This window comes from Hermetia illucens, chromosome 3, assembly GCF_905115235.1.
Source record: "Hermetia illucens chromosome 3, iHerIll2.2.curated.20191125, whole genome shotgun sequence".
NCBI classification, from domain to species: Eukaryota; Metazoa; Arthropoda; class Insecta; order Diptera; family Stratiomyidae; genus Hermetia; species Hermetia illucens.
Genome location: NC_051851.1, coordinates 137,783,549 through 137,796,267, shown reverse-complemented (window position 1 = coordinate 137,796,267; position 12,719 = coordinate 137,783,549). Strand labels below are relative to the sequence as shown.

At 38.1% G+C, this 12,719-nt stretch overlaps 1 protein-coding gene across 1 annotated transcript in view; it reads right to left on the bottom strand.

Annotated features, from left to right (window-relative positions):
- The window catches only part of LOC119651319 (scavenger receptor class B member 1), a 98,037-nt gene that overhangs the window by 40,629 nt on the left and 44,689 nt on the right, over window positions 1-12,719 (bottom strand). The gene's annotated exons all lie outside the window — the stretch shown is intronic.

The following is a 12,719-nucleotide window of genomic DNA, read 5'->3' as shown; positions in this document are numbered from 1 at the left end:
TTCTTCTATTTATCTATTTTCTTCTACTTAGAAATTAAAACAAAATTGTTTGTAATTTACGTCAAATGTGTACTATTCTGGAGGAAAAAAATGCGTGTATCCATGCCCGGCTTTAACACGCTTAGGTAAAATTTCTGAAATATACACCAAGCGTAGGGATGCTGTAAGGATTATAATAAGAGGAATGGCAGTAAAAAGAATGCAAACAAGTATCAATTAGAAGCTGAGTGCAATGGAAAAAGAATTAAAATGAAAGAAGCTTTATGTATTTTCATGAACAGCTCGTAACAAGCAAAATAAAGATATTTATTACAATATATTATCCTATATATGTATATATGTTCTATAAAATCTTTGTTTTCTTAAGCAGAAAAGTTCAAATTATATTGGGGTCAGGAGATACAAAAAGCCTACTACAAAACTAATCTTAGGGAAATGTACGAAAGGACTACAAGAAAGGATAACCTTTGGAAAGAAGTAAAGTTACCTGGAGGCCGGTTACAAAGTTAAAAAAGTTCTTTTCAAATTTAAAGCCTCCAAGATCATACGTATATATGCAATAGCTACATGCTAAGGTTAGAAGAATGAAGAATGATTAGCGCCAAAATAGTTGGAAGAAAAACGGGAGAGCCTCTGAAAATATTATAGAGCATATATAAGTCTTTTAGTCATTCCAAAGATACTTCGCAACATTTAATGATTTCTTATAAACGTGCACATCAATGCACTGCGTCACATACACGGAGCTGTCATACACTCGTCGCTCCTCACATCGTCTTTTTCTTCAAACTTTGTCCAGTTCACAACCGGGCTTGTTGATGAGGACCGCTTCCGTCTTTTCTTTCGTAAGCGCCAGCCCAGCTCCCTCGAAACCGGAAGATAAGTTTATCATTGTACATGATGTCCTATAGTAGCGGCAAAGTACGGAGCCCTATGGGAAACCCGCAGAAACAACGTACTCCTGAAGCCCATCATCGGTGTCATGGCAAAGCGTCCGACTTGGCAAGCAGTTATCTACAATGTGAGCGAGATAAGTGAAAATGCCAGTCGTCGCCAGAGACTTCTGTATACGCCTCCAATTAGCCGAATTGAAGGCATTTTTCATTTCCAGGATTAATACCACACAATTTGGTTGGTATCACCCCTTCCGCGAATTTTCGTGTAGCACCTGCCAGACTGTAATCAGCTTTAATATCTTTAAAGGGCAGATTGTTAAGTCAATTATTTCACTTTTTCTAGAACCCGTAAAGCTAGGTGCAACACCTTACGTTCGCAGTCATGAGACAAGCAAAAGTGATGGAATCGAATAGTTTCTCTCATTTAGGATTCCATGTTCTACCCGTCGACCAAATATGTTGAGTGTTTGCATCACAACACTTGATTCTGCATACGCTACCACTTCCTAAGAATTATAGAGTAATTACGCATAGGAAACTACTGCGTTTTTTCCTCTTTCTATAATCTGGTGTTGAGCGACAAACTTGTGCTCTTGCACCCGAAATATCAGTCCTGCAGCTTTGTCACTCTTGCGGCAAACAGAACTGAAGTGGCCTGCACATATTGTAGTTTGTGTAGGTTAACTTGACCAACGTTAATATTTGTCTTGAATGTAATAGAAAATAGCTGACAGTGTATATCACGGTTGGTCTGTAATCAGGCTTCACCCATATGCTATTTTCGAAGACTCTCCTCACGATCGATTTTTCTGAGCGGTGCCACAATTGGTGGTATAGCAGTGCAGCTCATGTCCTCGTTCGAAATAAATTTTTCACGTAAAGCATTCCTCTACTTTTGATTCTCTGGTTTTCTGGTTCGTAGTTCCATAAATTGGTAACGAGCCAGTTCTATTAACGTCTCTAACTTCCTTTTTCTTCCGCCTCTTCCGTTAAATGTGTAGGAAAAGTTACTAATAGGTAGGATCTGATCTGAAAGTGCCCTTACAGAAGTTGTACCACTGTATGCGCTATTCTCCGCGTAGATTCAATATGGAGAAGCGCACTGAAGGTGTGATTAACATCCTTTTTGTAAGTCAAAGGCCATCGCTGTCCTTCATGCTCAAAATAAAAATGATGCTCAGATGTCCAGTTCGAACACCAAGCTGAAACCCTCCATGTGTGTGTATTTGTCCTTTTTCAGAATTTTACCTTTCAGTGTCTGATGCCTGCCCGAATGCCAGAATCAAAAGCTGGGAGTACCTGCTAGAACCACTTTAAGGTAGGGCCTAGCGCGAAAACCTCGATTATTAAACCTTGCCTTCGGCCCATGTAGCAACATTTTTTCCATAGGTATCTCCGGCCATCCTTAGAAGAAATTTTCACACCAGCGGTCAAGAATCAAACTGCGGCTCATAGATACATTCCCTTCGTTCCCGTCGTCTTGCTGACATTGCTATGGAAAGGGCTCGGTGAGATGTCTCTCGCTGCTTTGGTCACCCGCCTCACCGGTCTCTGTGGAAGAAGGCCCTAGTGCAGAGTCCACAACAGATGTGTTGGTCTTAGGTTTCTTACGCGCATCACCACTAAACGAATGCTGTCTCCAGTGTAGATCTCACCGGGATTACTAGTTTATCCCCACCACAAGTCATCTTCTGCAATACTTTTTTCCGCGTCGGCAGTAAGCATTTCCGGTTCTCGGTGACCGGTTCATTTTTACATACCGGTATTAGATGAATTGTGCCTACATCGCCAATTAATTTTTCTCAATCTTACTGTCGAGGGTGGAGGGGAGGATTCTGACAGTTGGCATTTAATCTCCAGTCCCTTCTCCTTAGTGACTGAAGTTTTCTTCTGCTTAGCCGATTTAAGTCGATCAGATACTTGTATGCGAATTGATCAGAAGTCGAAAGATTGTTGTTTATTAGTGCATATTATGAAATGTAGAGAGAGAGGTGGTCACTATTAACAACGTTATTGCAGCTCGCTTACTAAGGAAAGCTTGATAGGAGAAGACCAAGTTAGGTGTCCATATAAATGGCGCGCATGCCTTATACCATGCTTTACCTCGCTTAGCTTTTCCCAGCAACCCACATACTTAACTATAAATTTAGTAGGTGAAATATTTTTTTTTTGAGCTTTTATTACTTTTATACAACAATTGTAATTAAAATGCAATAAAAATAATGTAAAATAGTTGATCTAAGCTGAGCCAAGTTCATTGTGTGCCAATAAAGGCCAAATATTTAGTTTGAGTATTATTGAAGTTCACCTGCATTTACTCTAAGATAAAAAGCAGCTGACTAGAAGCCAAGGATCGATTTAGTTTGTCAAACAACTAAAATCCAGAAAGATCAAGAAAGAAAAAAATTTAAAGAGTTAAAGGTAGGCATGATTTGTTTCCCATCAATTTACGTCTTCGTTTTTCAGTTGAAAACTCAACAAAACGTTTAGATGCTTCCCGCAGACATAAAAAATTACATCCTAACCAGCTTTTTATGTGTTCATTAGCAGCATTCCCGCTAAATTTGTCAACACACGATTCACTTCAATTTCCTTGATAGCTAGTAATAACACGCCTTGAACCATAAAAATGAACTTTTAATTCGATGCAGATCATCTTGTCATCTACATACTTGGGTAAAAAAGATTTAATTTTTTTTATCCGGCGGCGGTTTCTAGTCATACTATGATTTATATAGGCAAAGATGCTAATAAGATGAAAACTCGGAAATAATAATTCATGATATCTGTTCCCAGCTGCGTCTAATGCCAATAAGGTGAGAATTTTCGGTTGGAGTTTGATGAATCAGTAATTTTGAACTTTTTGAATGAAATACGGAAGTTCGCGAATACGAAAATAACTCAAAATAAATAAACGACGAAGTGCAGTAGTTGACTAGAAGTATAACCGGCTTTTCGAAAAAAACATGTTTATCTAACATTGTGAAATGTGTTGATGATTCAGAATGCATCTGTAGCTTATATTTTATTATTATGGCGGTTTTGGAAAGGAATTTGAACATCGTTAAGGGATTTTCTGTTTAGTCGAGGGAAAGTATTCGTCCTTTTCAATTTCCAGAAGGAAAAGAGTAGAAAAGCTTTTACTTCAAGGGTGGCGAGCATTTCGCTAATGATAATTTTTAATGTTTCTGAGTTTTCTTTAGTTATGTCTCAGTAATCTGGATTACTCTTTTACTCGCACAACTCGTTTCATCACAATTACAGAAAGCCAAATAAATGGGAATGAGTTCTACGTAATCCTCTCGATTTCGTTACCCCAGGTTAGAATCACGGTCTTCGCTTCTCCCACTCCGAACCCATTTATGTTTTATCACGATTTGAGTATTATTTTTTCGGTCCGGTTTGCTGCTAGGCTCTCATGGTTTGAGATCTTTCAGTTTTCTCGCTCTAACCCTCTGAAATAACCCCTCCTGAATTTTTATCAGGGCTAAATTAAAGTTAGCTTTCTCTAATTTTAGCACCTTCCCAACTATTTCCAGGGTATATGTTCTTCTTTGGCGTTTCGTCCAGCCTCTTTCTCTTGACCTTGTATTTCGGGAACTGGAAGAATACGTACTATGAGTCCCCCGGTGTGCAACCGCGTTTTGACTTTATCAGCATCCATGCGATGTGGGGAACCATGTAAATCATTAGTCAACATCTTTGTAACTCTACCCATAGATTGCCTAATAATAAGGGTAAGTTTGTGCATGCACTGACCCTTCAACAATTCGCTCCATTTACGCTGCCAGTGAGTCAGCGATCGTAGGATTCTTTGTTTTTTACGCATCTATATTCTGTGCTTTTTGGTGGTAAGCTCATTCGCTTTATTTGGTACAGGTATATATCCAAATAATTCGACTGGGATCATGTCTGCTACTACCAACGGCCAATTGGCAATAAACCGTTAGTTTTTTCAGTTAAATAAGTTTACAGGCGTTTCCGCCTGCCTATTCTGTCTATAACAGAATAGATTGCACTCATCAATAAGTAATCCCTGACTGTTAAGATTTATCTTAACTAGATTTAAATACTATAATCTTTTCATAACCAATGTTCAGTCATTATAATAGCATCGTTTCTCTAATACAGTAAATAGAACAAGTTTTAGTCATGATCGAAGTGCATTTTCCAGCTCACGAGATAATCAAGGAGAGGCTGCATGTGATCTGCAGGGAAGTAACGAACATAGCGACAACTATTCATTGTGGCTTGCTGATAAAACATCTAATGCAAGGATGTAACCCATAAGAACAATGAGCTACTTGACCTCCCACCAGTCAAGGAGCAAGTTCTACTAGAAAAGGTATTAACAGCAGCAGAGTACCTCTGGCAAAGGTTTCACGTTGCAATCGATGATCCAGCACTAGTACGATCTACTACACGTGGCGGCCATCCTTTGAACCACAAGAGTGGACTGGTATCTGGTGCCTAAATTCAATCAAGAAAACTATTTCGTACTTGATCAAGCCTCACTGGCATCTTGTCTAGAGCAGATAAAACCTTCCTATGCGTATCTCAATTGACTGGGAATATGAACGACGTGCTTGGTACGATTAATGAACGTCCGAACAAACCGAGATGTTTGATGCAGGAGGTTATAAACAATGGCACGATCTGGAAGGAGTTGATGGCAGCGAACAGTTGGCAGTATGCTACCAGCACTTTTACAACATGTTCCATAATATGCAACGGAAAGAAGCACGAGGTGGCTCTGCAGGACCTTCAGGACATTCAGCTCCGGTATCGGAGTTAGGCAGCCAAATATTCGACCAGCCGGTCCTGAAATTCGGATCAACGATACCCCCAGCTAAGCATCAACATCATTACGTCTGGTTAAGCATGTCCGTCATTTCGCCCTCAGTACAACATTCATCTTGGCGGGCCTCCTGGCAGCTCATTACCTAAAGCATATCCTCGTCTGGAGTAGAAGAAGTTAGAGCCAGGCGCCAATATCAACACCAGGGCATTCGAACCAAATGGGATATCTAACACAAAAATTTTCATATCTGAAGCGCCACTCTTTCGGTTTTCAGCATGTTTATATCTTTCTTCACATGTAATGCTAAATCATGACAGCACTAAGGATATCATCAGCAGGAAATCAAAGCAATAGTTATATCCAAGCGGAAAATGCTATTGTAATTTCTAATAAAATTGCCGAATGCCAGAGAGAGAGACAGAGATAAAGAGAGAGAGCTACTTATAAATTTAAATATATCATTAGTGAGGGCAATTTGTTCAAAGTTTACAAGGAATTTATGTAAACTTTCTTATGAATTTTTTTGATGACGAGAAGGATTTTATTCTGGAAAGTCAAATCAAAAGTCAGTTCGAATATTTGCACCTGGTCCTTTTGTAAGAGTTTCAAGCTTGACTTTTAGTTGGTAAAATGTTTCTTAAATGTTTGATTCTGCATATTGCATCTTTAAGTTGAACCGGAGGTCGATAGATGTCACATCCATTGGCATACATGCTGAGCCCGCATTCAATGTCGTCCGGTATATATAGAACAATGGCAGAAGGACCAAATCTGCATAATAATACTGTTAATAGAACACTGACTGATAAAATGTGGTAAGTTTACGATTGGAGAATATCAAAGGAGTTTTATTAAATAATAAGCGACAACAGACCAGATAAACTCTGTTCTACTCACAGGTGCTGAAAAAATGATTTACCTGGTTGCTATTGAACCTTGGTGAGGTATAGCGTATCAACCACACCTCTGCGGCATTGTATCCAGTCCACTCGAATGTGCTTCAACTTCCACCAAGACTTCTCGAGACGCTCGTCCCCTTCCTCTACTGTTCTGCACCAGGTGCTTTAGGGGCGACGCACCCGTCGACCATCTTTGAAGAATCGGTTCCACTTCCTTAATGTGCGGCCTATCCACTGCCACTGCCACGTGGCCGTTGACGGCGGATTAACCACGGGAAATTGGCCTGAGCGACGACCAAATTTTTGGCTTCCAATAATATTAGGAAAGCGTACTCCGATGATACCTCGCAGACGGGTGTTTACGAAGGCTTGGAGCCTCTGAGTTCATGATCAGTAGTTTAGAGGAGAATTTAGGCCTTTGAAATGTTATATAGGTCGCTGCGTCTGCTCTCATGTAGCAAGACAGAAAGAACATTAGCAGAGAACAGGCTCAACTTGATCATGGTGTTGAGATAACTGCATTTCCAGATTTTAGACAAAGCAGCGAAAGCGGATCTAATCCTGATAATGCGTCGAGCGACATCCAGTTCGGTGCCACCGTCGGCAGAAACTACGCTTCCTAGATACACAAATTGATCGACGCATTCGATGTTCTGCCCATTAATACAGATAGGAAGAGTGCGATGATCCGTCAGACTGAGAACCTTGATTTTGTTGGCGTTTATCTTCAGTCCAAATTTACTTGCCTCTTTTTCCACATCCAGAGCCATTTGGCCACGCTCCATGACCCAGTGATAGAACAAACAGATATCATCAGCTTAGTCGAGGTGTTTGAGAAAAGATGTTATGCCCCATTGGACCGTTCCACATATCCTAGGCAGCATGAAGAATGTCACCGATTACAACAAAAAAATAATATCGGTGACAAGATATAGTCCTTGCGGACTTTACTTTGGGCCTCAAATTCCTCTAAAATTTTACCTCGATGCAGCACGTGTCAATCTGCACCATCATATATTGCTCTGATAATAGTTATTAGTTTCGCCGGAATACTGAGTGATGATGATTTGATGACTTGACTACACAAAATCATATATGATGTATGACTATCGAACTAACAAAAGTCGTAATGACAAACATCAAATGCACAGTGAAAGTTCAAAGGGAAGTTATGTAAAGTTTAGCGACAAAATCAGAATTGAAGCAGGGAAGTTTTCTCCCTCCTGGGCTGTTCAACGTAGCATTGGAACATGAGGAAAATATCGGTGATACTAGGGGAAAACTACTGATTAATTCTACCCATCGTTGGCATACGCTAATCAGGCTAAAATTAAACTTGAATTTGGCAGATTACAACCCAGAAAATACTGATCACTTCATTTCTCTAAGGTGGAAAAGAACAATAATTATACCAATAAAATCAAAATCTGCATATATAAAACAATAAGAAGATGTTTGATGCTATGTGGTCAAGAGAGGTTGACATTTATAGACAAATCAAACAAGAAAAAAATCGTTTTTAACTGCATATTTTAAGAAGAATTCTGGGACTGGCTCTTCCAATAATATATACAATATAGCGATTAGGGAACAATTTGCATTGATACTTCTCAAGAATAACCACGACGTGCTTCAATGTAGAAAGGCAAGAAGGGTTTTCCATCCGGATTGGGGGGAATATGTTTTGTTGCAACTGCCGGCATCCTTGCCCACGCTGGCATTGAACTCAACTCAAGTCCTTGGATCTGCCGTGTATGCAACAAAATTGTGCATCACCCCATCTCAGGTAAATGTGGTGCCATCTTAGAAGCTGCCTCGGTTTCATTTACCACAAACTGTGGAATCCCCTTTTTAACAGTCAACCAATGCAAAAATAATGGGCGATTCACATCAAATCCAATTTAATTTACCAAACCATATTTTGAAAATTATCATAAGGTCAACTTGAAAGGCGTTCCCAAAGACTTGGATAACTAACAACTCCACCAAACACAAGTCCCGATGCAATAGATTCTCACACTTGCACCTACCACCGCCACTCTCAATATCCCTCCGCTTTCGAAAAATGTTAGTTTCATGGGCAGACATCGTATCTCAATTGCCACCTTACAAGACAGGAAACTTGAAATCAGTTCATTCTTCAACTTCCAATGTAGCTATCACATACTCCGAAATAAGAGGATTTCTAACGCATTGACAATCTACCGACGACATCATCGAAGCACAGGCGGTAACTATTCAATCCAGAAATGTTCAATTTCAATTCAATTGCTCAGCAAGATACAAAACGAAGATTACTCCTGTTGCCTATTGCCTTTCGCTCAGAGTTTCACGGCAATCCGATCTGGTGCTCTCATCTAATTCTCTACCACTTATCACAAAACTCGATAAGTCGGCTAATCCACAATTTGTTAAGATTTGCATCTTAATTGGCTTTAGTATAGCTAAAGGAGAAGGCTTGAGCTGCGGATTAACTGACGAAAGGAATCGCATCCGGATCACCAACTCCTAAAAATCGACTCGGGCAAACAAATACTCAACAATAGAAAATATAGATGAAAGATGAAGTGTGCACTTGAAATCTCACTTCTGGCCCTAGGACTACTAAAAGCAGTCTAAAACAAGTCGGGAAGGTTTTGTGTATTTCTTTTATAAAGAGATTTGAGTGTGAATTTCAGAATATCCACTTTCAAGTGATATTGACATTCAAAGTCTTGAATTTGCAGAGAAGTGACAGTTTTGACCTATTAGAACTTTGTTAGTAATAGTGGGATTTTCACCAAATTAGGTAGGATCATGCTCTATGCTGTAGCCTACATACGTGATTCTAGAAGGAATTTAATGGGGGTTTTCCTGCCAATTACAAAAAATTATAGTAATGTACTATTATTAACTTTATTTGAACAGGTATCGGTATGGAGGGTATTTTGGGGCCTATGTCTCATACAGTGGCAGCCTCTTAACTTTTTTCAGATTTTTCGATTAAGTAGTTTCTGAGAATGAGTCTGTTAAATAAATGACCACTTTCAACCTCCCACACTCCCCACCTTTTTAACAAATGTCAAAACTAAGTCCGGCTTCGAAAAGTACTAACCAAGACCTTTAATTTGATACCCCACATGACTACATTTGGTGAAAAAAAAAATTAACACCCCCCTTTGCATGTATGTAAGGATGGAACTCACTATATGCGTGAGCGTTCACAGTTCCCACGTTTCTAACAAATTTGGTGTCAATCGCTACAACTGTCTCCGAGGAAAATGCGTGTGACGGACAAACAAACAGACAGTAAACCGATTTTAATAAGGTTTTGTGTTTACACAAAACATTAAAAAATAAGAAATAGCTAAACAGAGACAAACTTAAGGGGGTCATCCCGTGTGTCGGATCCACGGAATCGAATTTTTTTTTACATCAATTGTAACTAGATATAGTGTGGAATATATGGGCATAGTAATTTTTTGATATTCCGAGTCGCTCGGAAATTATAGCGTTAAACACGATATAAGTCGCATGCCAGATTTATGTCGATCGCCGTAATAAAGCTTGTCTTTATCAGTCCGAATGACGTTCGAATGACTACACTAAAAGGACAAGAATTGAAGCGGAGGCTGTACATATGTTTCTTCAAGAAACCCTAGGGTTATGGATTAGATATAACAGATTAATGATCAGTGAAGATTTTATGGCTAAAAATCGCATTCTACTTTTTAAATGCGTTTTTTTCGAAACTGCATATTGAAAATCGGCTGAAACCATAGCCCAAAATCTATCAAACGAAATTCTTTGAAATTTGTATAACTTATTCAGAACATATTTCTACGGTCCACAAACTAGGATAATTGTGATTCATTCAGTAGTGTTTTTTTATTCATTGAAGAAGTCGTGAAAAAACACCAAAATTCACAAAAAAAAAGTTTAACAGGGCACCAAAAATTGAGCTTTTAATATTTTTTAATAATCCTAGTTTGCGGATTGTAGTTAAGTCTGTACGTTAAAATGCCGTTTAGTTTTTTTCCAGCAGAAGAACACCTTTTTTTCGCGATGGGTGTATAAATTGACTTTTATTTCAATAACGAACAATGCGGTCAGGCTGAAAAAATTATTATGCACGCTCAAGACATCAATAAATCTATGCTGAAAAATTCGTATTTGTATCTTTATCTTTTATAATATTTCTAAAGAAAGGCAAAAACACGGCCTTCACACGGTGAAGTGAATCGACGCTTCAATTTCGCCCCAGTAGAATTTTTGTTCAGTTCCAAAAAAGCTGAAAATTCAAAAGCTTCAGGACCTGATGAAATCTTAGTGGTAATGATGAATTGACAAACGAGCCAGTCAATGCTTAGCGACCCAAAATTTATTGAAAAGAAATGGTAATTCTGCTATTAAATGCAAGATAGGACGCACTGGACGAATTTTATCGCCCAATAACCTTATTATTTCCTGTTACCATGACGCTCCAAGAACTATCAAAATAATCACCCAAACCATCATCTAGTGGACAATGCACCACTTTCTTGTAATAACCAGTGCAACATGACGGACCTCAGAAGAGAAAGATTTAGGAGAGAAACTCTCAATGACCCAGTTTTACTCCTTGCATCATGGGGACGCCCTAAAGTCGATTTTGGAAATTTAATCAATCCGGTCTTTTCGGAATGAGAATAACCCCAAATATATAACATGTGCACACAAACCTATTTTTATCTTTAATTTGAGCACAATTTTATCATCAATTTATGGTCATCCGAAATTCCCTACTTTCAGTCGAAATTATATATTATACAATAATGGAAAAATACTATTCTGTTGTCTATTAATAAATAAGATCAGATTTGTTTACAAAAATTGCTTTTCGATCCTTTGGAAAATTCCAATTTATTTCCGAAAAAATTCCAAATCATCATTTAAGAACGTGGGGTTTTTTTATCACAACGATTGGCAAAACTCGTTCATAAATTAAATGTCTAGCTTGAAGAACTAAGAAACCAGAACTCTACGTCGGGAAAATACCAAAAATTTACCTTACCAGGCGGAGTACTGACCTACCCGACGAAGTCTGTTGTTGTTTGAATATAAAAATAATGTTTACAACTGTAAATTAGTGGAAAATTACTTTATAAGTGTTTTTTACCTTTTCCTTTTATCTTTAGACAGTCCAGACCTGCTCAGAAGATTCATACACGTTTTGTGGGAGCAAAAAAAAATCTTTTGCGGGTAAAAAAAATCTTTGCTAAGGTGGGTACGCACATATTAACTTGGTCAAAGTTAGCCAACGCTCACGATTTAAGCCCTTTAGGTATACGTCATGGTTTTTATAAATAATACTAGTACCAGCTGAAGACGAGTTTACTTATCTTTTTATATTATAAAAAAAAATACACGATTAGTTGGTTTGATAGGTAGTTGGCACGTTTTGATTAAATGAAAGTCGTCAAAAATCTTATTCTTTCGTTTTTGTTCAGCTGAGTAATGTACATGCAACTTTAAACTATCAAAACTCGAATTCTTAATTTATTCAACATAGAATTTAATCGTTTAATTTAATGTTCTAATTTGTAAACTTTTTTCCTAAAAAGCTTAAAATCACAGATAATAATTTATTGCCATGACTGGTCTCAGAGTGTGTCCATGCATATCTGTATAACACATTCTGTACACAATATGTTTAGAGAGGGTGCAAAAATATGGACAGCATGCCCTCTTATCACAAATTTCTCTGTCTAAATTTTATCTGAAGATTGTTACCTTAATTCATTGATTAATTACCCTGAACTCGATTTGTTTCTAATAGATGCAAATGTTCATACCCACGTATGTATTTCGAACTTATACATAATTCAATAATGAGTATAAAGTGTACCGTCTATGATTATAAAAAAACATCACTTTGTGCTCCTAAAAAACTGATTAGATGCCGGAAAACTGCACTATAGAAAACGCTATTAATCAAGCCTAAAAAATCTGGTAGCATTCATCAAAATTCGCCAATGACCAAATTATATTTCTGACATTCACTACAATAGATACACATCAACAGATATTTATCTTCTGTGTTAAAAAATGTTAACCGACAATCTAGAAATTTCTGCAGCTGACATACATATACGATATACCATA